We start from the raw sequence: 21,134 nt of genomic DNA, 5'->3' as shown, positions 1-21,134 counted from the left end.
GATGTCCTTCACATTGAGTCCTTGCACATCTCCACTGCATGACCTTCATGACACTGCATGACCTTTTTCAGCATCCAACAAACCCTGATCTGTCCATCTTCTACAATCTAACCATGATCATTTGGAATTGGAGGTTCAATGAACTGATCAAAGGCACGTTTGTTTATAACTGCTTGATAATTGGTCTGCAGTATATTCTGATACAGAGCATCTGCGTAGGAGGCAGACTCCACACATCGAAAGTAGACGACGAGCAATATACTCTGCAGCAAGCCTCATTGATCAAATCAACTGGCAAACCATTGAGACGAGCCACAAACTCCTCGAGCATCAGTACCAGAATGTCGGTGGCTGGGAAAGCTGAGCCAAGGTCAATGAATGCCTGCACAAATTTTTGTTGCTCTCTATGATTTGGAAGGTTTTCTTTTTTCCCCTTTCTATGGAAACAACTTGTGAAATCACAGCCTGTGAACCAATGAAGTCCAAATAAAGCGTTACAAACAGGACCACCAAGGATTGCCACCACTGCTTTCAACTCCAACAGTATTGTCTTGGGATTGATACCCATTTCAAGAATAATATCCGGTTCAATGTCTGATATATTGGCAAGTAAAACTATGGCAACATCAGTGTCCCAACTATAGATCACAACAGTCCCAAAATGAGTTGAAGCATCTTTGCAATGAAGGGCGAACTTGGTGTCTTACTGCTTCCTCATGATCGTTGGATAGGGATGGTATTTCTGTCACCAATAGTTCACCTCCTTCACCTCTGATACGGTGGTGCTTTATATCGTGGCTCGTGAGGAAGTTCTTCCATCGACGTGGAGTCTTCTGGTTGCCAACATTGGTTTTATGCAACTGTGAAGGACCGGATGCACACTTTTCATGTTCAATTGCCTTGACGCTTCTGCTTGAGAAACAATCAACGATGATGTCAACTCCGGGAAGTTTGTAACTAGTTGCACATCGGACGATTTTCAACAAGATTATGTCTGCGAGAGCATAGAAGGTTTTAGGTACCGATGACAGAGACATTCTGTGGATGATATAGCCATGCCGCCGAGAATCAAAGCAGCCCCTTCAGGAATAGTCATATCATGAGTAGTCTGACACCATCCCTCCAGGTGATGAAGAAGTTTTGACTTATCCGTCTTGGCGAGAGCACCATCTTTCGCTGCGAGGTTCCAGGTCCCAAAATGAGACAGGTCCCAAATAAAAAAAAATTTATCACATCACACATATCGATGCTCCGATGTTTGGCAATAACGAGCAATCGTGTGAAGAATCTGTTGTCATGATTGACTGCCTTCACATCTTTCTGCTTGCTCTTCACATTCGATGATGAGGTGGATGTTTCCAGTTTCTTCTGTTTTATAGTTGCATAGAAATCCACCTTATCAGAGAGAAGTTGATCGCTGAAAAAAGAAAGTATAGTGATGTTGGCTGATCTGATCACTCTTGTGAAGGCAAATAATAACTTCAGCTGTTCAGCTCGAGAGGAGCATAGCTCGGCGAAATGTAATTACAGTGATCTCAGCAAGAATGAATTGTGTGTGATTTTAATCTCTTGGAATGAGGGCTGAACCATTCACAACTAGAACGGGCACTCATAGAGCGCATACCTTCGCCGCCACTACTTTTTTTGTTCTTGGTATGAGTGTGGGGAACTGGTTTCATATGAATGGTCTTATGACACTAACCACATATCTATAATGTCATGACCCCCCCCGACTTTCGGGGGCTACGGACTAAACAACAATCAACTCACATCATTTTGGCGAGTCTTCATTCGCAAGCTCGGTGAATACAACGTTTCAACAAGAGAAGGTAATCTCGTTTGATGCTGGTTTCATGCAAATCGAATAAGAATTGACTGAGTTATGCCGAAAACCGCATATTTTTCAAGGGCGTGACCCCCCCCCCCGACATTTTACCCCAACCGGTGACATGTGTTATGACGTCATTGTGTCACAAGATTGGGCATTAAATTCTGAACATTTTGGTGCTGGGTTCATGTAAAGCGGACAAGAATTGACCGCGTTATGACAAAAACCGCATATTTTTCAAGGTCGTGACCCCCTGACCTTTGACCCCTAACCGGTAACAAGAGTATGGGCGTCATTGTGTCATATTGCATATCACAAGATGAGGTGTTGAATTCTGAACATTTTGACGTTAGTTGCATGCAAATTGAATAAAAATTGACCGTGTTATCGTAAAAAGACGATTTTGACCTTTTCGTGACCTTGACCTTGACCTTTGACCCGAACGATCCCAAAATCTAATCGAATGCTCCCTGGCTAATAACCAGTCATCCCACCAAATTTCATGCAATTCGGTTTAATACTTTTTGAGTTATACGAATCACAAGATTACAAATAAATAAAAAAATAAATAAATAAATAAATAAATAAATAAATAAACAAACAAATAAATAAATAAATAAATAAATAAATAAATAAATAAATAAATAAATAAATAAATAAATAAATACACGCCGACAAAAACATAACCTTTCGCAGAATGCGAAGGTAATAAAACAACAACCTAAATGGATTAATTAAAGAGAGCAAGCATGATGAAGGGTCTCTGCATTAGTGCACACTAGTCAATGACAAGGCAACAACTTAAAAAAATTGGCAGAGATTAGGTCACTCATTTGACTCTGACTCACTCCTTGCTACTGTCGGCGGATCTTGTGTACACCTCATAGCAATCGCGATGGTATTTCACCTCAATTGTGACACAATCCTCCTGGTCATTCCTTGCTGACGCCACTTCATGAAGTTTCCCTGTAATATGAAATAACAAAGACTGTACAACACCAGACATGCAGCGGTCCACAAATCGAACTATTCATAATCGGTACAGTGGACCATGTGACTGAAAGATTCTGCTTTTTACGATGCAATATAGACTGAACTTCTATATGAAACATTGTTTCCTGAACGTAGCTACAAACTCAATCCACTCCGGTAAGAATTGATCATGTCATGTCTCATCACCTGCCTCCATCTTTGGATTTGGTATTCATAAGATGGTGGCGTACACGTTTCCCAGTGATGGAAAAAAATGCTCTTTCTACTGATATATTATACAGAAGTCAGGCACGACCTGTGCAGTTTTAGCCAATTCACCACTCTTGCTGGATTGCAGACACTTCATAAGTGGTGAATCTCTGCCGTCACTGATGGCGGAAGACTCTGGCCTTGACTGACTTTCAGCAGCCTCAGCACCCCTTCCAACTGCACGGTTTATGTTTGTTCCATTGTTAAAATACACATAGCATTCCCTGTTGCCATACGCAAGAAGAAGAACATTTCCTGTGATATCCATATCCATTATCTTGGATGGCTTCCACGGCAGCCTTCAACCAAAAATCATCATTGACGACTGCACATCCGTGGACAACGTCCCTACATTCTCCGTCCAAATTCATTCATTGCATGGCAGATTGGCAAGTTGTCACCCAACTCTTTTCAGAAAATGGTACAATTTTCTCTTCAGCATTCTTAACATGGATCAAACACACCATGGAAGTATTTTCCAAGGTTTGTTAGCAAAAATTGATTAACTTTCTGGTTTGGGGTAACAAAACCGAATGTGTGACGTCACTCAATCCTGGTCTTGTGATTGGTCGAGGAAGTGAGTCGAATGTTCTTCCTGCATGGCGAGCACCCTCCATATAGCAAAAAGACTCGGACCAGAAGAAAAGATGAACATTTTATTTTTATAGGAGCCTGTCCGTGGGCGGCAACCGAAGGAAGACTCCATCCAGGAGGAAGAGGAGAACTCAGTTGAGACTGGCGAGGCTACGGGAGAGTCCACAAGAGAGTCCTGCAAGAGAGTTGACACCAGAGGCTCGTGCACAAGAGTCCATCAGGATAGCACCAGGAAAGGCTCATGTGGAAAGGAGGATGCAGACCTCACTTGGAGGAGAAGCCTTGTGTGGGATCGGCCCAAGCTAGGACCACCTTGCGTTTTTGGAGGGCCTGGAGGAAAAAGGACAAAAGGGGACCACATGGTCAAGTCGAAGGCCTACCTATCGCTGGTCCTTCTTGTTACTGGCTCTCCTCTCTCCCTGGTCTCTAAAGGACTCCCTGGTCTCCATCGTCAGGACCATCTAGTCCTGTGCATCAGAGAAAAGGGAAGTCCTGCCTGCATTACTGTGTTGTTGTATCAGTGTGATCTGTGGTGCCTAGTGGGTTATGTTTTGCGGTTTATTTCTCCTCATTGTGTATAAGTTTGAATATCCCATTCTCCCTTTTGTGTCTTTTGACTCACTTGGTTTGCTCTGTTTATGATAGTGTAAATTGTCGACCCTCTTCCCTGTGCTTTTCAACATCATAATAAATCCTTTAAAAGGTAAGAAAGCGTGTTTCAGCCATTTGCTTTCCGTGTGTGATTTGCCATCATTTCAGCTCATTTGGGTGACCTTGGGGAAAGAAGAATAACTCTTGAAGGCAGTGCATTTAAAAAGACTGCTTTATTTATCCCTCGGAATAAAAAGTCCCTGCTCTGAAGAATTCCATATTAATGGATACTCGGACGCGACAATACATTGCAATGTGACAAGACAAAGCGAAAATGTACTCAGAAAGAGAACTTATGCAGATAGACCACAATTCTCAGCGGGTGACTGGGTTTCACCTAAAACTCCCAGACTGCAAGACCTAAGCAGAACCAATGCTCACCTCTTGGACAACAACACCAAGTGGAATGAAAGAAGATTGATCACCAGTACACCTGGAAACTTAGGCGATTACAATAGCGAGGATTATTTTTCCCTACCTGATAAGATATCACAATTTAACTGGATAACCACAGCAACACACTCAGTTAGAACAGCAACCTGGTACATGTCAATCTCAAAGTTATCGCAGATGATATCATTTCCTCCAAGACTATCAGTGTACGGAACAGAAGATTAATCTTGACTCTAAATACAGTTTGGCGTATTTATGAATATTGTCAAACTTGAACAATATTTCAAAAAAAAGCAAAAAAAACAAGGGCAATTGGACTTTAGATATTGGACTCAAAAAATTACCCCTGGTTGGGGGTGACGGTCACCTCTGCTTTGATGGTCAAGGAAGTCAATATGGGACGGAATCAGCAAAATGTACCAATGAACCAATGTTATTATAGCAAATACTTCCTATTTTGGGGGGCAACCCCCAATAAATCCTCTTCAACCCCAATTTTTCAAAGAGCATGGAATTTTGTTGTTACATCACAGGTGATGAAGGTGGTGGTCAAGTTTCATCAAAATTGCATATGTAGTTTCGGAGAAGAAAGCAAATACATATTACATATTCTGGGGAGAAATGCCCCAAAGACCCCCTTTGACCCAGATATTTTTTATTGGTATGAACACTTTCATACATCACAGGTGATGAAAGTTGTGGTCAAAATTTTTTTTTTTAAGTACAAAAACTACAAAAACTTAAAATAAATAAATAAAACCCACAAAAATATTAATAATAAAAAATATAAAAAATAATTTTGTATTTTCTTCTTTGGCTCTTGTGTTGATAAATTTGTGTGGTGTTGATGTCGCACAGGCATGATGGGCTGAATGACCTCCCCCATGTATGATTTCCTTGTATGCTTTATTGAAATTGTGTCTAGTTTTGGAGAAAAAAAAGCAAATACATATTTTGGGGGGAAACCCCCCCCTTACAGCCCCTGAGACCCCAATTTTTTTCAAGATTGTAAACAAACTTTGGTACAACGAGAGAGAGAGAGAGAGAGAGAGAGAGAGAGAGAGAGAGAGAGAGAGAGAGAGAGAGAGAGAGAGAGAGAGAGAGAGAGAGAGAGAGAGAGAGAGAGAGAGAGAGAGAGAGAGAGAGAGAGAGTTGAGAGAGAGAGAGAGAGAGAGGGGTTGAGAGAGAGAGAGAGAGAGAGAGAGGTTGAGAGAGAGAGAGAGAGAGAGAGAGGGGTTGAGAGAGAGAGAGAGAGAGAGAGAGAGAGAGAGAGAGAGAGAGAGAGAGAGAGAGAGAGAGAGAGAGAGAGAGAGAGAGAGAGAGAGAGAGAAAGAGACAGAGACAGAGAGAGAGAGAGAGACAGAGAGAGAGAGAGAGACAGAGAGAGAGAGAGAGAGAGAGAGAGAGAAAGAGAGAGAGAGAGAGAGAGAGAGAGAGAGAGAGATTGAGAGAGATTGAGAGAGAGAGATAGAGATTGAGAGAGAGAGAGAGAGAGAGAGAGAGAGAGGTTGAGAGAGAGAGAGAGAGAGAGAGGGGTTGAGAGAGAGAGAGAGAGAGAGAGAGGGGTTGAGAGAGGGAGAGGGAGAGAGGGGTGAAGAGAGAGAGAGAGAGAGAGAGAGAGAGAGAGAGAGAGAGAGAGAGAGAGAGAGAGAGAGAGAGAGAGAGAGAGAGATGTTGAGAGAGAGAGAGAGAGAGAGAGAGAGAGAGATATATATATATATATATATATATATATATATATATATATATATATATATATATATATATATATATATATATATATATATATATATATATATATATATATGGGAAAGAAACAGCAACCTCAGGTAGACGGATCCACCAATGGGAGAAACTAAGAACAAAAAAGTGGAGGCATGTGAGAAGCTGAGATGTGAATAATTTAGCCAGGAGGGGGTTAATGGAAGAATGTGTTCATCCCGGAGTTGCTGAGGATGGTTGGAGGGTTGAGAGAGCAGTGGAGGCGAAACTGGAAGGGAGACTTGTTTGTGATGTGAGAGAAACATGCCTTACATACTTCGGCCTCATCACGGGAGATGCCAATAATGTTAATCATCTCCAAATGTTCTTACAATTCATACAAAAGTGCACTAATGTGATGGAGGTGCATGCTCCTCCATGACCCTGAGATTAATAGGAAACAATAAGTAGGCACTTATCACGAAACTCAAAATAAAATCTGCTTCTTAACTTGGTGAGGCTGACAACCACTTCACACCGATTATTTTATTTGTTTGTTTTTCCAAAAAGATCCGTGATGTTTGTGCTCTGAGATAATTTATGACTAGTTTTTATCGGGCACATCCTCACGATTATAATTCACAAGAACCAACCGAGCCTCTCCCTCAAAAGGGAACCCAAACGTTCAGACCATCTCGACGCTGCTAATCTATCCCTTGATACCCTCCAAAATAGATATGATGACTTTTTTTCCGATTTGATATTTATAAAGTAGGTAATTTTGCGATTAAAAGTCAACCTTTTTCTTCTTCTTCGCAATTAGCCATGACATCATCGCACCTGCGAGTCAATCGCCATATCCGTATTGCCTGCGGGTTACAACGCGTAATTGCAGTACGATTTCACTCAAACGACGAATAATTTTCAATTTTCCACAAGTATGCCTCGTCGATGCGTTCTTGGTGCTTGTACATGTACACGGACAATACAAACTTAGGTGGTTTCATGCTATGCCGATGGCCCAAAGACCCTAAGTTTGCCAGAAATTGGATGAGATTTGTCCAAAATACCCAAGTGTGGATTAAAGCATGAGCTTTCGTGCTCGGAACATTTTACAGAGCACTACGATGAAACAACAGAGGTTGCTGGATCTTGTGGTTATCTGCCACAATTGAGAGAGGATGCCATACCCACAATTAAGTGGAAGAAACAGCCGTCGCTCGAAACTGTAACACCATCACTACCCAGATACCAGCACATGTACACGGACAATTTGAGCGGTGAATCAAACGCCTGTGGTGGCCTGCCGGCGACCGATCTCACCTCGCCCCCACCCACCTCGACGGTAGGACACAGCAAGGACACGGCATGGCACGACCACAGACACGACGGTGGGCCACGACGAGGCACGGACATTACCATAGACACAAATGGCATCCTGGGAAAGTATGAAATTGGACGATGCCATAGCATACAGGACACCTGGTCAGCCTGCGATGGTGGGACAAAGCATTCGTTGCCCATTTTGTTGGTGGTGACCAAGTGTGCCTGGGAGGTATCCGTGCTGTGTCCATGCAGTGTTCATGTTGTGTCTGTGTCGTGCCCCTGTATGCCCGTGTCACGCCATGTCCTGCAGTCATGTCCCTGCCGTGTCCCACCATCATGTCTGTGCCCTATCCATGTCAGAGTGTGCCCGTGTCCATGCCATGTTTCTGCTTGTGTACACTGCATGATTCACTGCTTGTGCTTCCTAACCTATAGTTTCTCATGACGATGGGATCAGTATCGGAATCTCAGCTCAAACGAACACTGTTTCTCGATGTAAAGCTGCCATTTGGATCAAGGTGGATTCTGGCTGTGACGTCACTGCCAAAAATCAAAAATCAACACTCTCGGACTTTTTTCGGCACGTTGTGATTGGCAAAAAAAATAAAAAAAATATTTCTCTTCAAATTAGATTCTGATTAATGATTCTCAATGGTTTTCAGAAGAAGAAAAAAAATTGCATTTCGGTTCCATTTAAGGGTGAGTTTTCTTTTATTAACAATGAAGAATTACTTCTACTTGGCAAAACAGTCTTCACTGAAGCATATTCAAAATATAACAGTACAAACTAGAAGGGCACTCAGGAGAGCGCATACCTCCGCCACGTAATGCCTGATCCACAAGAACATATCGGGCCCGATACATGTTTGAAACATCATACTATACACAGTACTATCTCATTTTTGGCGCTATATCAACTCTCAATGGTGAAGAATCACTTTCAAAATTAAATTATTCTCGTATCCAGATCCGGATTCAGATCTTCACCAAAATCGAATCAACTCTTCCTTGTCATACAAACCTGTCCTGTCATACGGAACCTGTCGACAAATTTTCATCCGGATCAGTCCAAAACTTTTTGCGATTTCATGCACACAAACAAACAGACAAACACACAGGAAGGGGTGAAAACATAACCCTCCTTCAACTTCGGTGGTGGAGGTAATAAATAAATAAACAACAGAGAATAAGATGTGTTTCATGAAAATAGAAACATCCGACTCTGTTTTAGTGTCTGGATCTCACAAAGATCTGCCTGTGCTGGAGGCTGGCTTCATTGTCCACTCTGACTGACGAGTGTGTAATAGGATTCAGCGTGAAGTTGGAGACTCAAAGCACAATGGTAAACATGCCTGAAATCCGAACAAACAGGCAGCCAGGTGTGGGAAGATGGAGGCTTTGGCATCCCAGGTTTATTTCAGGCATCCCTGCATTTTCAGGCACACATTGCAGATCTTTCTGCCAGCTCAGCAGTTGAATCTTCAACACAGTAACTTAGTCTTCTAATAACTCAACAAACCTATTTATGTCCTGGTAATTCCAGATGCAGGGTTAGTTGTAACAAGGAGGCTTTTCTTCACAAAACTGTGAATATGGGTTCGTACAACATGCACATTATCAAGTGAGTGGCATGACAACTTCTGAGATTAGAAACTGATCTCATTCTTTCTTGGACCAGTACAACCAATGAAGCCTTCCACCAGAGGACCATCCTGCTTGAGGTTTTTCTCGGATTGCTCATGAGGGCTTCATTATCTCACATTCCACATCAAACTTAGGTCTTTGACACTCAAATGTGTCGAACATATGATTTAGAGATATTTCCCATTATTTAATTCAGCCGAGGGATGGTAGGATAGCCGAGAGGTTTGTGCACTCATCCATGAGCTGATGAGTCTGGGTTTGAATCTTGACTGGGCAATAAACTGTCATCCTGGTGTTTCTGATGCAGGATGAAGCATCAACATTAAATCGAATGGATGATAAGCCAGATAATGTGGATATTGATGGACAGAAAATATCTTTGGTATATTTTGTGATGATTTCTTAAGTTATCGCCGGCACCCTGACTAAGTTCTAAATTCCTTCCCCACCCCCCCCCCCCAGTTCCAAAGATAAGTGTTGTTGCGACCCAGTCTTAGTGCTTAGCCTTATCGAACAATCAATGAATTTCATTGTTGGACTCAATGGCCTTACAGCTGTGGGACAAGATGGATGGACGGGTTTAAAGGTGCGACCGATTTCCAATGTAATTTTATCTTTCCGTCTCTTGTCATGAATCATTTCGTTTTCTAACCTGCAACCCTTTCCTGCTTTCATTAGTACTTTAATGAGTTGCAACACTTCGTAGGGAAATTATCACAGCAAGTGCTGAAAAGTGAAAAACGACTCCATGTGTTAATTTTTTTGTCTTTCACATTGTGATTATTATCATTTGTCTGTTTATTTATGTTTACATTTGCCTACTTTGGTGCTGTGTTTGAGGTACAAACAGAGTGACGTGTGTTCTTTCTGCTTGACAGCTCGGCATGGCGTGACTGCTGGGTTTGGCGAAAGACAGATGTGTGCTAATAAACTTGAAAGACATTCTGGCACAGTTTTCTATCATCACTATGCGTAAATTTAACATTTTTGCATTTTAAAAGCACAAAAACTGCAATGTTGTCCAGCAAGGCCAAGTATACAGTGTGTTCCAGAAGAAAGTGTCACTTTGTGGAAATATCACCACTTTAAATTGCCCACCGAAGGTGGGCCGAGATGAGCACTCCCACCCGGAGTGCCAATGTTCGCATATATATATATATATATATATATATATATATATATATATATATATATATATATATATACATATATATATATATATATATATATATATATATATATATATATATATATATATATATATATATATATATATGGCATCAGGGAAGGTACACTCCTTTTTATCAATTCTGCATCATCCAGCTTTGAAGCAAAACAGTGGATAGCCATTCACTTTGGTCAAAATCTAACATCTCTGATATTTGCATACCTGTTTTGTTGATGGCACCTTCATCAAAGCCACCCACAGTAGCACAAATTAGTAACTGTTTTGACCAACAGGTGACCGGAAAGGAGTAGGTGCAGAACAAAAAGAGCACTCCCACCCAGAGTGCAGGAGTGCCAATGTTTTTTTTTCTGTTGAAAAAAACAGTTTTTTTTTTCTCTAGTTTTCTGTTGAAAAGTACATGCATATCAATAAACATGAGTACAAGGTTGTAGCCACATGATAAACAAAAAAAAAAAAAAAAGAATAAAGTCTCTTTGAGGTGAACAATAACCACATTTATTGGAATAAATATTTGAAAACATCAGTTTATTGAGTGACAAGATTCTAAGTGTGTCAGTCATTTCCTCTTCTTCATTGCGAGCAAATTTCTTAGCATGTACAGTGTACACCCAGATCCCGACATTCGCAGTTCCAACATTCGTGGGTTCCGCGTATTCGCGGTTGATAATTTGTGACATGCTCCTGCATTTGCGGGAAATTGCCCCACGTATTCGTGGTTTTCACGGTGATTTTTTTCCCCCACGAGCCGCGAACATAACACAGTTCTAAAACATATCTTCCATGAGCCACACACAAAGCAGCTGGATGTACGTACAGTACAATACTGTACGTACAGAAAAAAACGTCTTCCACGAGCTGCGAACATGACCTGCTTCCTGGACGTGTATTGTAGTTTCGCGGGATAAACATAGTTTCGCGGGATGTCTCACCAGTGTAACACATCATTTCCTGTGACGTCATCCCCCATGAGTTACTTACAGAATGAAAACACTAACAGCATCTTTTGATATATCCAGCAATAACCAGGTCACTACATACGGATATTACACAATGGAAACATTCAGCGCATCTTCGTGTAAATCACCATCTTGCTACGAACAGCACTATCTGTGCTGTTACATTTTAAAAACACTCAGCATAATCTACCTAAAGATAGGAAAGATGTCATGTACTGTGAGTTAAAGAATGGAAACATACACCATATCTATTCGTGTAATTAGCAGCAATCTGCATACGGACTAATTACACAATGACATCGCTCACCACATCTATTATCAGCTGCCGAATACAGCATCACCCATAAAAACCCCCCGCAAACAATGCACAGACAACTCACCGAGTCCTGGATCGCAATCATTCACATCCCATTGCTCTGACCTGTGTGTGGCCTCTCACTCCGTTCATTCTTTGAAAATGACTCCCAATGATCGAGGATAACACTCAGAAGTGTATGCCTCTAAGCAGACCACTGACATGGATGGAGACAAAGCTCCTGCACAACCCTCTCTCTGGCACGGATGGTGCAAGCACGAGCGCGGCGAGTACAAGTGGCACCTCCAGCTCATTTACAGTGAGCAGAGGGTGGTTCCACCGCTTCAAGACACAATATAATTTGTGCAACATCAAGCTCAAAGGGGAGCGTGCCTCCACGGACTACAATGTGGCCAAGGCATTCCTTGCAGAACCCATGAGCCTCATCGAGGAGAAGGGGTACCTGCCAGGGCAGGTCTTTAACGCTGATAAGACCGGCTTGTTTTGGAAAAAGATTTAGACCAGAACGTTCATCTCACAGCATGAGAGCAAAGAAGCCGACTTCAAGGCCACAAAGGATCGGGTATCCCTTCTCCTCTGCGCAAATGCCGAAGTTACTTCATGGTAAAGCCAATGATGCTCTACCGTTCCTTGAACCTGCATGCGTTGAAGAACAAAAACAAGCAGGCACTGCCCATGTACTGGAGGGCGAACAGCAAGGCGTGGGTGACATCCAAACTTTTTTATGGACTGGTTCCATAACTGTTTCGTTCCTCAGGTCGAGAGGTACCTGGCAGGAAAGAACCTTCCGTTCAAGGTATTCCTGCTGCTTGACAACGCTCCTCACCACCCCACGGACCTGAACGGTGCTCACCCGAATGTTAACGTCGTGTTCCCACTACTGAACACCACCTCCCTCATCCAGCCGCTCGACCAGGGGGTAATATTGTTGTGGGCCGGGTATCGGCGGCGAGCACGACCGATAGATGGAGCAGTAGAGTCGGCTCCACCGAACACCCGGAATCTAAATCGTACCTTTCCGATAACTCCGAAGGTACGGGTCCCTTACAGCACCGTGAATCGTCAATAATTCAACCTCGTGGGACAGGGTTATTTGCCAAACTTCAAAATACCTAGAGGCCCACGTGGCGAGCTACCGTGGAATTCACTCCCTCGACGGAGCTCGAACGAGACGAGCCGTTACCGTGCTTGACCCGTGCGTAACCCGAGCGGATGGTTACCGAGGTCCAGTCGGTCCAAATGTACAACTACGGCAGCAACTGCCTTTTTAATCCCCCAACACGCACCGTGGGAAGCGAATGAAGGAAAGGACAAGGACGAGCTGGTACATTCAACAAAATGGATATTTATTTACAATAGGGGGGAAGGAACACACAAAGAGCAGAGTTAAACCGACTAAGCAATGCAAATAATGTACAGCAAAGACCACTAAACAATTCCTACTTACAGACGGGGCCCAAGGACACACACACACGCACACACAAATACCCAAAAGAAGATGGACCTCAACGGTCTTTATTCAGCTCTCCAGCCGAGGAGGATAGTTCAGCTGGGAGTCAGGACGGCTGGCTACCTGGCCGCGAGCGCATGGCTGGACGTCCACCCCTTCCTGGAGCTCCGATCACCAAAGTCACCAGCCGAATCCAGAGGAGGCGAGATGAGGTAACCTCCCGTGTTGAGTTGGCCGATCGCTTGTCGTACTGTGCCGGACGAGACGCCTCGGATGCGCAGGGTGCAGCCAGACGCAGACTAGACCGAAGACGCGCTCGAGCACATGGGACCAATCTCCTCTCTCTCGACCCGACAACCACGATGGCACTCCGAGTGCCCGGGACGGAGAATGAAGGACGGACCCCAACCAGCGCAAGAGCGAATGAAGCAGCGACCACCAGCAGACAAGGTCAGGCAATCCGACAGACCAAAAACCAACTCAACTCCGACCCTTCTGTCGGATCGTGCCAAACTTTTATTCACCCCTTTTCCAGAGGGGAAGAGCTGCCTGCCATGGACCCGCTCTCGCTCATTGGATGGTTTTGGCACGCAAATGCGCTCGTCGCCCCCTTGATTGGCCAAAAGGGGCGCCAAGTCCGCTGATTGGACCGGGGGGTGTGGTGGCCGCCACGGCGGACCGCCCCTCAAACAGGGAGAGTAACATTGTCCTGCGTGGGCTGTGCTCATTGGCCGACCAACGGCAACCTCGCTCGCATCCCCCGGATTGGGCGAGAGAGACGCCAGGTCCTCTTGACCTCCGCCCACCGCGAGCGTTATGGCGTCAGGATGGAGCGAAGGTGTTGTAGTTGTTGGTGATGTAAAAATGTAAAAGAAAACCCTGACTATCAAAATAACTCTGCAGCGCATGAACATTTAATTCCCATTTGACTGGGGATGGGACCCTAACTAGAAACACATACTTACCGATATAAATGTTCTATAAGGACCTGAATGCTGAGTGCAGTAAGCTTCCAGATACGTAACAATATCAACTTTCAAGACTTATTACACCTGGCACTCATCATCATCATCATCATCATAATTTTGCAAAGTTACGTGTGTTGTGTTTGTTTAATAAAACAATTGAAATGGTACATGTTTTTTTTTTTTTCGTTTCGCAGTATGGTATGCTATGTTAGGAGACATTAAAATGCATTCTTCAATAAATTGGCAATGCGACCTGGTGTTGTCATTAATTTATTTGTAAGCATCTTTATTACCGACCCACCGAAGGTGAAGGAGGTTATGTTTTCACCCCTTTCTGTCTATTTGTTTGTGTACAGGATATCTCAAAAAGTTGTTGACGGATCCGGATGAAATTTTGTGGACATGTTCAGTGTGTGACAAGGATGAACTGGTTAGATTTTGCTGAAGATCCGGATCTGGATCCAGCTACTAGAATTTTAAAAGTGATTCTTCACCATTAAGAGATAGTGCCAAAAACGATATAGCACTGAAGAGCATGATATTTCAAAAATGTATTGGGCCCAATATGTTCTCGTGGATCAGGCATTACGTGGCGGAGGTATGCGCTCTACCGAGTGCACTTATAGTTGAAACTGTAATCATGCATTCGTGGTCGAAAATATTTTAAACTTTAAAAACTTTCCCCTTTGAACCAGGAACTGCCGTGAACCGATAACGTTATCCCCCTTGTCCCCATTGTACCAATTCCCCGACTTTGGTGGTGTCGCCATTTGCAGCCTTCTTCATGAACCAGGAACTGCCACAAACTGATAATGTTATCCCCCTTGTAACAATGACAAAATACTCACGGATTTTACCCCCACACTCATGGAATTTACTCCGACATTTGTGGATTTTACCCTGATATTCGTGGATTTTCCCCCAACACTTACAGATTCCCCCCCCCCCCCACTCATGGATTTTTACCCCAACAGTCACGGATTTTACCCCGACATTCACCGATTTTTCGTGGGTCGGTAAATCCCCAGAACATATCTCCCCATTTCCCATTGAAACAATGCCCCCACCTTCGCAGTTTCAACATTTGCGGGGTTTTCCCGGAATGACCATCTCTCTGGCATGGGTGGTGCAAAAGTTTTTATCGGAGTTATGTGTCCCACTGTGGTATACAGCAGGATAAACATAGTTTCTCGGCTTCGCCGGATAAACATACAGAGTGACGTGTGGTGTCAGACGGATCCAACAACTACACAATGGCATCACTCATCACATCGGTTAATTATCAAGGCCGCAAAGCTGGCTTCAAGGGATAAACATAGCTGGGTGTGGAGGACACTAGTGTCCTCCTTATGGCATGCTTGGAAGCAACCAAAACCCTGAAAGCGAGCATACAAGCAAGAATGAAGAAATGCAGAATTAATAAGACATAGGTGGCATAATTAGTGGCATGGAAAAAGGACAAGGGCACAACATGGGATGAATATACAACAACCACAATTAATTAAAATTTTCTCACCTCCACTCATTTATTCCTCTTTTCCCACCTGTTGAACCACCTCCTGCACTTTCTTCAATCTCATTCTTCTCGACAGCTATTTACCATCATCTCAAGTCATCCCTCCCCCCATTCAAAACCATGATCTTTTCTACACCCATTAAACCACCCCACCCCTCCCAAAATTTTGCTTATGTATCCATCTTGTCCACCCCCTGCATTCTCCCCTCCCCCTCATTGGGAAAATGTAAAAAAAAATGTGCCTGGACAGGAGAGGAAATTGAGTAACAAGAGAAAATATTGGGATTATCAATAGGGGGATAACAGGGGATAATCATCTCGCACAACTTTAAAGGAAGGATTGGATACAAGAACATGATTATACCGACTCAGGAAGGCAATTCACATTTGAGAGAAGAGTGGGGAACATGAGTGTAGGTGAGCAGAAACTTGGAGACTGTAACATGTTTTGGATTGCTTGGTGAGCAAATGTGGCTTGGTCAAGCAAAAGAGAGAAAAATTGCTGAGAAGAGAGATGGAGCGAGACCAGAAAAGAGACGATGGAAAACTGCTTGGACGCTAACCTCTCGATCCTGGAAGAGGAGCAGAAATTGTCCATCAGCCTCCTGTTGAGTAACAGCAATTAGCATCAGGGCTTCGGATTCCCTCCACCACTTCCAAGGGCGCAGGGTGAGATATCGCAACATCAGCCCACATCGGACATCCACACTCCACGGTACTGAAGAGGAAAGCTTTGCGCAGTTTGGAGCTGAATCTGGCTGAAGAATGACTTAACTCAGTTGAGGTTTTTAAGGTGCTTGGACGTATGATTGGCTCAGGAAGGGTCATGGCAAATTGTTCCTCCAAAGAGCTGATATGCCTGCAACTTTAACAGAGATCGATTTCAGGAGTAAGCTGGAGGGTTTGCCTTATGGTCCTTAGGCAGAAAGAGTGAAAGTGTTTGGAACTAAGGAAGCGTTGAATGACATACTCCAGTTGAATGATTAGCTTCATGTTTTCTCCAAATAAGTGGACAAGAATGCAACTATAATCTGCTTGTCATTGGTGTGAGACACATTCGGACAAAGAGTGGAGTCATCTGCAATGTGACAAATATAAGGTTTTACAAAGAGGTCATTGAGGTCAACCAGGAACAGGATAAACCACAGGACACTCACTCGAGGGACACCAGCCTCAAGAGAAAGGGCTGGGTAGAGAACACTATTAAGGGTTATGTATTGTTTGCAAATATAAATTTAAACTCTTTGAATAAAACCCACTTTGAACTTCTTTTCATCAAGTGACTCAGCCTAAGTATTCAAGGAACTTCCTCAGATTAGTTGGAAGCAGTTCAAATATATGAATATACACAATCACCACATAGAACGCACACGCATCACTCAATAGGTTGACACACAAAATGTACAAACACAACTCTATCTGCTTGCCAAATTATGAGACAAGGTGTACATGTTGAATGACCACCTCGCCCCCCCCCCCCCTCAGCCGCAACACACCTTGGATGTACGGTTCCTCCATTAAACCCTTTTTAAGGAACTTCAAGAATCCAGGCTGACTGCACACGTCGCTCACTTCTAGATGTGAAATTGCCTTCCAAAGGCTGTGTGTGCTATTATATTCCATTCTTCCCTCAAGTGCTTCAAGCAGGCCATCCACTGCTATCTCAAGTCATCCGCCATTCTAATGCACCGTCTTTATTATCCCCATTGACCCTCCATAATGAACCCTCTTAATTGCAGGTTGCAGTGTTTCTCTTTCTCTTTCTAACTCCCTCTCTTCCCTTTTCCTATTCATTCATTCTCTTGATTATTGTGTCTTTAGAGTTTCCCCACTGTCCTATTGTTAGCTTATGCTCTCCATAATCTTGCTCTTCCATGAGCATCGATCTTGAAGAAAAACAAACATTTTTAAGCACGAGTGTCCTCCTTATGGCATCAATTATGTGTAGTGTGAAACATTATCACACCGTTTTGCCGAATGTTCACTTAGATTTCTGCAGAGCCAGATAATATCACATAAGTTAAGAGGTTTCGTACAGATAACAAGTGATAGCAATACTTTATCACTGATGCCCACAGCCTGAGATTGCTGTAATCCTTAAATCAATGTAATCTTTAACTTATTTTTCATTTACCTTTCTCATCCTTTATCATACTTATGTTTGAAGCACTGTAAAGCCCCCGCCCCACGAATTAATTTTTTTTCCTTTTCATTTAACAATATTGTGGCTGGACAGTGTGGCCCTCTCCACCGGATCCCTGCCTGCTCTTTAATGCGGCACCTCCAAGCCGCTGGGGCCACCTTGCGACTGTGCAACTAAAACCACAATGATGCATTAGACAAACACCTGCTATAGCATATTTATATAGCTTTCTCGTCTTTCTTTATACACACTGATGAGGGTTCTGAATTGGGCGCCAAATCCCATGCCATGGACCAGGAAAACATGGGGTCAAATCTTCAACCTGGACGGTCACCAATTTAGCTTGTGGCCAAACACCATCTAACAGGAAAGCCAAAAAGATCTGTACTTAAGTTTTCAAAGCACAGAACCTCCAGCGTTCGAAAGGATGGGGACTGAGAAAGGCCCTTGATGAGCCACAATGTTTGTACTCTCATGGTGAAGGGTTTTCATGCCAACTTCAATGGCAGCTTTCATTTTGTTGGTGTGCGGCTGTGCTGCTGATGCTGTGCCCCGATACGAGTACACTGGTACTCATTTCACCAACCTCAGGATGACAGGCTGAGTCAACACCACCTGGTGTTAATTCAGCAGCCAACAGAGCTCAAATTCAGGACCTTAAGTTCCCAAAACAGTCACACTAACCGTGAAGCCATCTCCAGGGTTATGAACTCCAGAAACAACTGGAAATAAGTTGGCGATGGAACCACCTCACCTCACAACACTCTCAATACCAGCGTAGAGTTTAGACATAGATTAGTTGTTGTGGTGCCCCACGAAGACCGAGAATCCTCCAGAGGGCATCCCGATTCACTGAATCAAACGCTTTACAGAGATCAACATCGGCTGCAAGCAGCCCCTGCTGAAACTCATCTGCGTTTGGTGAGGACCCAAAGAGCAAGGATACGGTCAATCGTTGACCTCTTTGGTGTAAAGCCCAACTGCTCTGGGTGCTGGTGCTCAAGCAGATGGTGGTGAACCCCATCGATAATTATCCAAGCAAAGACCTTGCCCTGCACTGAGAGGAGCGTCACCCCTCGGTAGTTGTTGCAGTTCTGGCGATTACCCTTCCCTTTTCAGAGAGGGACAACAAGGCCCCTCTTCTAGTCAGTTGGGATGACACCTGTGTTCCAGGCAGAGCACAGACCTGCATGCAAAGACACGAGTACAGCATTTCCACCAGCCTTGAGAAGTTCAGCATGGTTGCCACAAATCCCTGGAGCTTGACCCCATTTCATCATGTTCACCACAGCTTGTGCTTCCACAAACAAAGGCAGTTCACAGGTGATTGCAGGGGTCAGCATTAGGGATAGTTACACCCCTGACTTCCAACTCAACAGCTGGTGTGTCAGCGTGTTACAGCAGCTCAAATTAACCGGACCAGCAGGCCTTAACTTCGGACTCCTCTAGCAAGAGCCCACCACCTTCTGCTCTGCAGTACACCGAGGGATGGGCTTGGAGGAATGCAATGCACAAATTCCTCTTTATGCAGGACAAGAATCACTTGACCACAGGTGATGCTCTTCCCCTTCACAGATTCCTCACATATCAGCCTCCTTGTTTGCCCTTAGCACACGTACAGTTTTACGCCTCAGCTCCAAAAACAGCTCAACTCTGCCATTAAACCTGGCCATGTGATTCTTGTCAATGGTATGCAGTGACCCATGGACAACAAAGTTCTTCTTCACCTGATGGTGGGTTCCAAGAAATGCACCGGAAACATCAAGGTTGGTAGCCTTGAAGGCCCTCCACAACTTTTCAGGATTCCCTGAAACACCCAGACTCCCAAAATCCTCATTCAGCCTGTTCGCAAATTCCTCAGCTCCCCTTTCATCCTTGAGCTTTCCAACATCCAGCATAGGCTGGGATGGTATGATTCTCGTGGATTTGAGCTCCAACTTCACAGTTGCTACCACAAGCCTGTGGTCGGCATTGAGGAACTGAGCACTCTGGTAGACCCTGCAGTTCTGAATCATCCTGGAGTGCCCATCAACGAGCACATGATCAATCTCCTTTGCTGCATCACCAGCGTTGGAATACCAAGTCCAGCTATGAGCCTGTCAGCACTGAAACCATGAATCAGCCACCCGAAGTCCACGACTTCTTGCAAAGTAAAGGAACTTAGTGCTACTTTGGTTCACAGTTGCAGACCCATGGAGACGAATACACGTCTCACAACCATCCCTATCAGTGCTAGTCGATGCATTGAAATCCCCCAAGACTCGAAGAGTATCTCACCTGGGGCATTGATCAACCACAGACTTGAGCGCAGCATAGAATGCATCCTTCACAGTGAGATCACTCACCTCAGTCGGAGCATATCTAGAGACCAGGGAAACGACACCCAAGGAGTGATGAATCCTCAGTCTCATAATACGCTATTTGACCGGTGTTACCTCAATTATCATGAGAGTCAGCTTATTGGACACAGGTACAGCAACTAATTGGGCATGGTAACCACCATCTGCCATGATCTCACCACTCCGAACCTCAGAGAGTGCTGCAGTACTGATATTCAAACGCTGGAGCCCAGATGATAACAGAGACAGGTGATCATCCTCTCTTAGGGATAGGACATTCCAGACACCCACCCAAAGGGACCGCCTCAGGTTAACCCGATGAGACCACCATCGGGTGGACGACACCTCAACACCACCCCGACACACACCACCGCCACCCAACCCAGGAAGGTTACCCTGTACTTTTCATCCTATCATCAAAAAATGGGGGTCCCGTAGGCTTTGCCATCACCATTAAGCCAAGCCCTGCGACTCTTGTCTGATATAGAATTGCAGACAATAGAAACTTAGATTTTGGGACTTTCCAAAGGAAAATATCAGAGGCAGCAAGGCGTTGGGGGAGATGGTAGAACACGTAGAGGCCACAAACCTGTCTGTAATGACAAAGCAGTCGTCATTATGCTTCTGATTCTTTGTAGGACATGACATTATGTTGAGAGCCTTGGATTCATCACCTTCAAAAAGAAAAAGATGTTAAGTTGGGTTGCTCCATCACAAAGTGAACATCAGTAACCACTTAACTCAAGAAAAAGGCCTTGATAACTAACTACCTGTGACAAAATCAGATCTACCAAGGAGATACTCAGCAAAATGTAGAACGTCCAGTTTGCAGATGGCTTTACAGGCCAGCTTTTGATCATGGTCTGCACATGAGAGGT

General features: G+C 44.0%; 1 long non-coding RNA gene across 3 annotated transcripts in view; it reads right to left on the bottom strand.

Annotated features, from left to right (window-relative positions):
- Nucleotides 1-2,502: 2,502 nt before the first annotated feature.
- The window catches only part of LOC147031466 (uncharacterized), a 62,803-nt gene continuing 44,171 nt past the window's right edge, over nucleotides 2,503-21,134 (bottom strand). Inside the window, exons 4-5 of one of the 3 annotated variants that reach the window (XR_015053180.1) lie at nucleotides 10,770-10,915; nucleotides 2,503-2,794 (exon numbers count right to left, since the gene is read on the bottom strand). This is a non-coding gene — a long non-coding RNA (uncharacterized LOC147031466). Of the gene's footprint in view, nucleotides 2,795-8,373; nucleotides 10,276-10,769; nucleotides 10,916-21,134 lie in introns of those variants that run through there. The other 2 variants (XR_015053174.1, XR_015053175.1) reach the window with 2 other exon arrangements.

Source organism: Eptatretus burgeri, chromosome 2 (genome assembly GCF_056783735.1).
Source record: "Eptatretus burgeri isolate ZD-2024b chromosome 2, Ebu_testis_v1, whole genome shotgun sequence".
In the NCBI taxonomy this organism is placed as follows: domain Eukaryota; kingdom Metazoa; phylum Chordata; class Myxini; order Myxiniformes; family Myxinidae; genus Eptatretus; species Eptatretus burgeri.
This window is presented reverse-complemented; position numbering and strand designations above follow the sequence as displayed.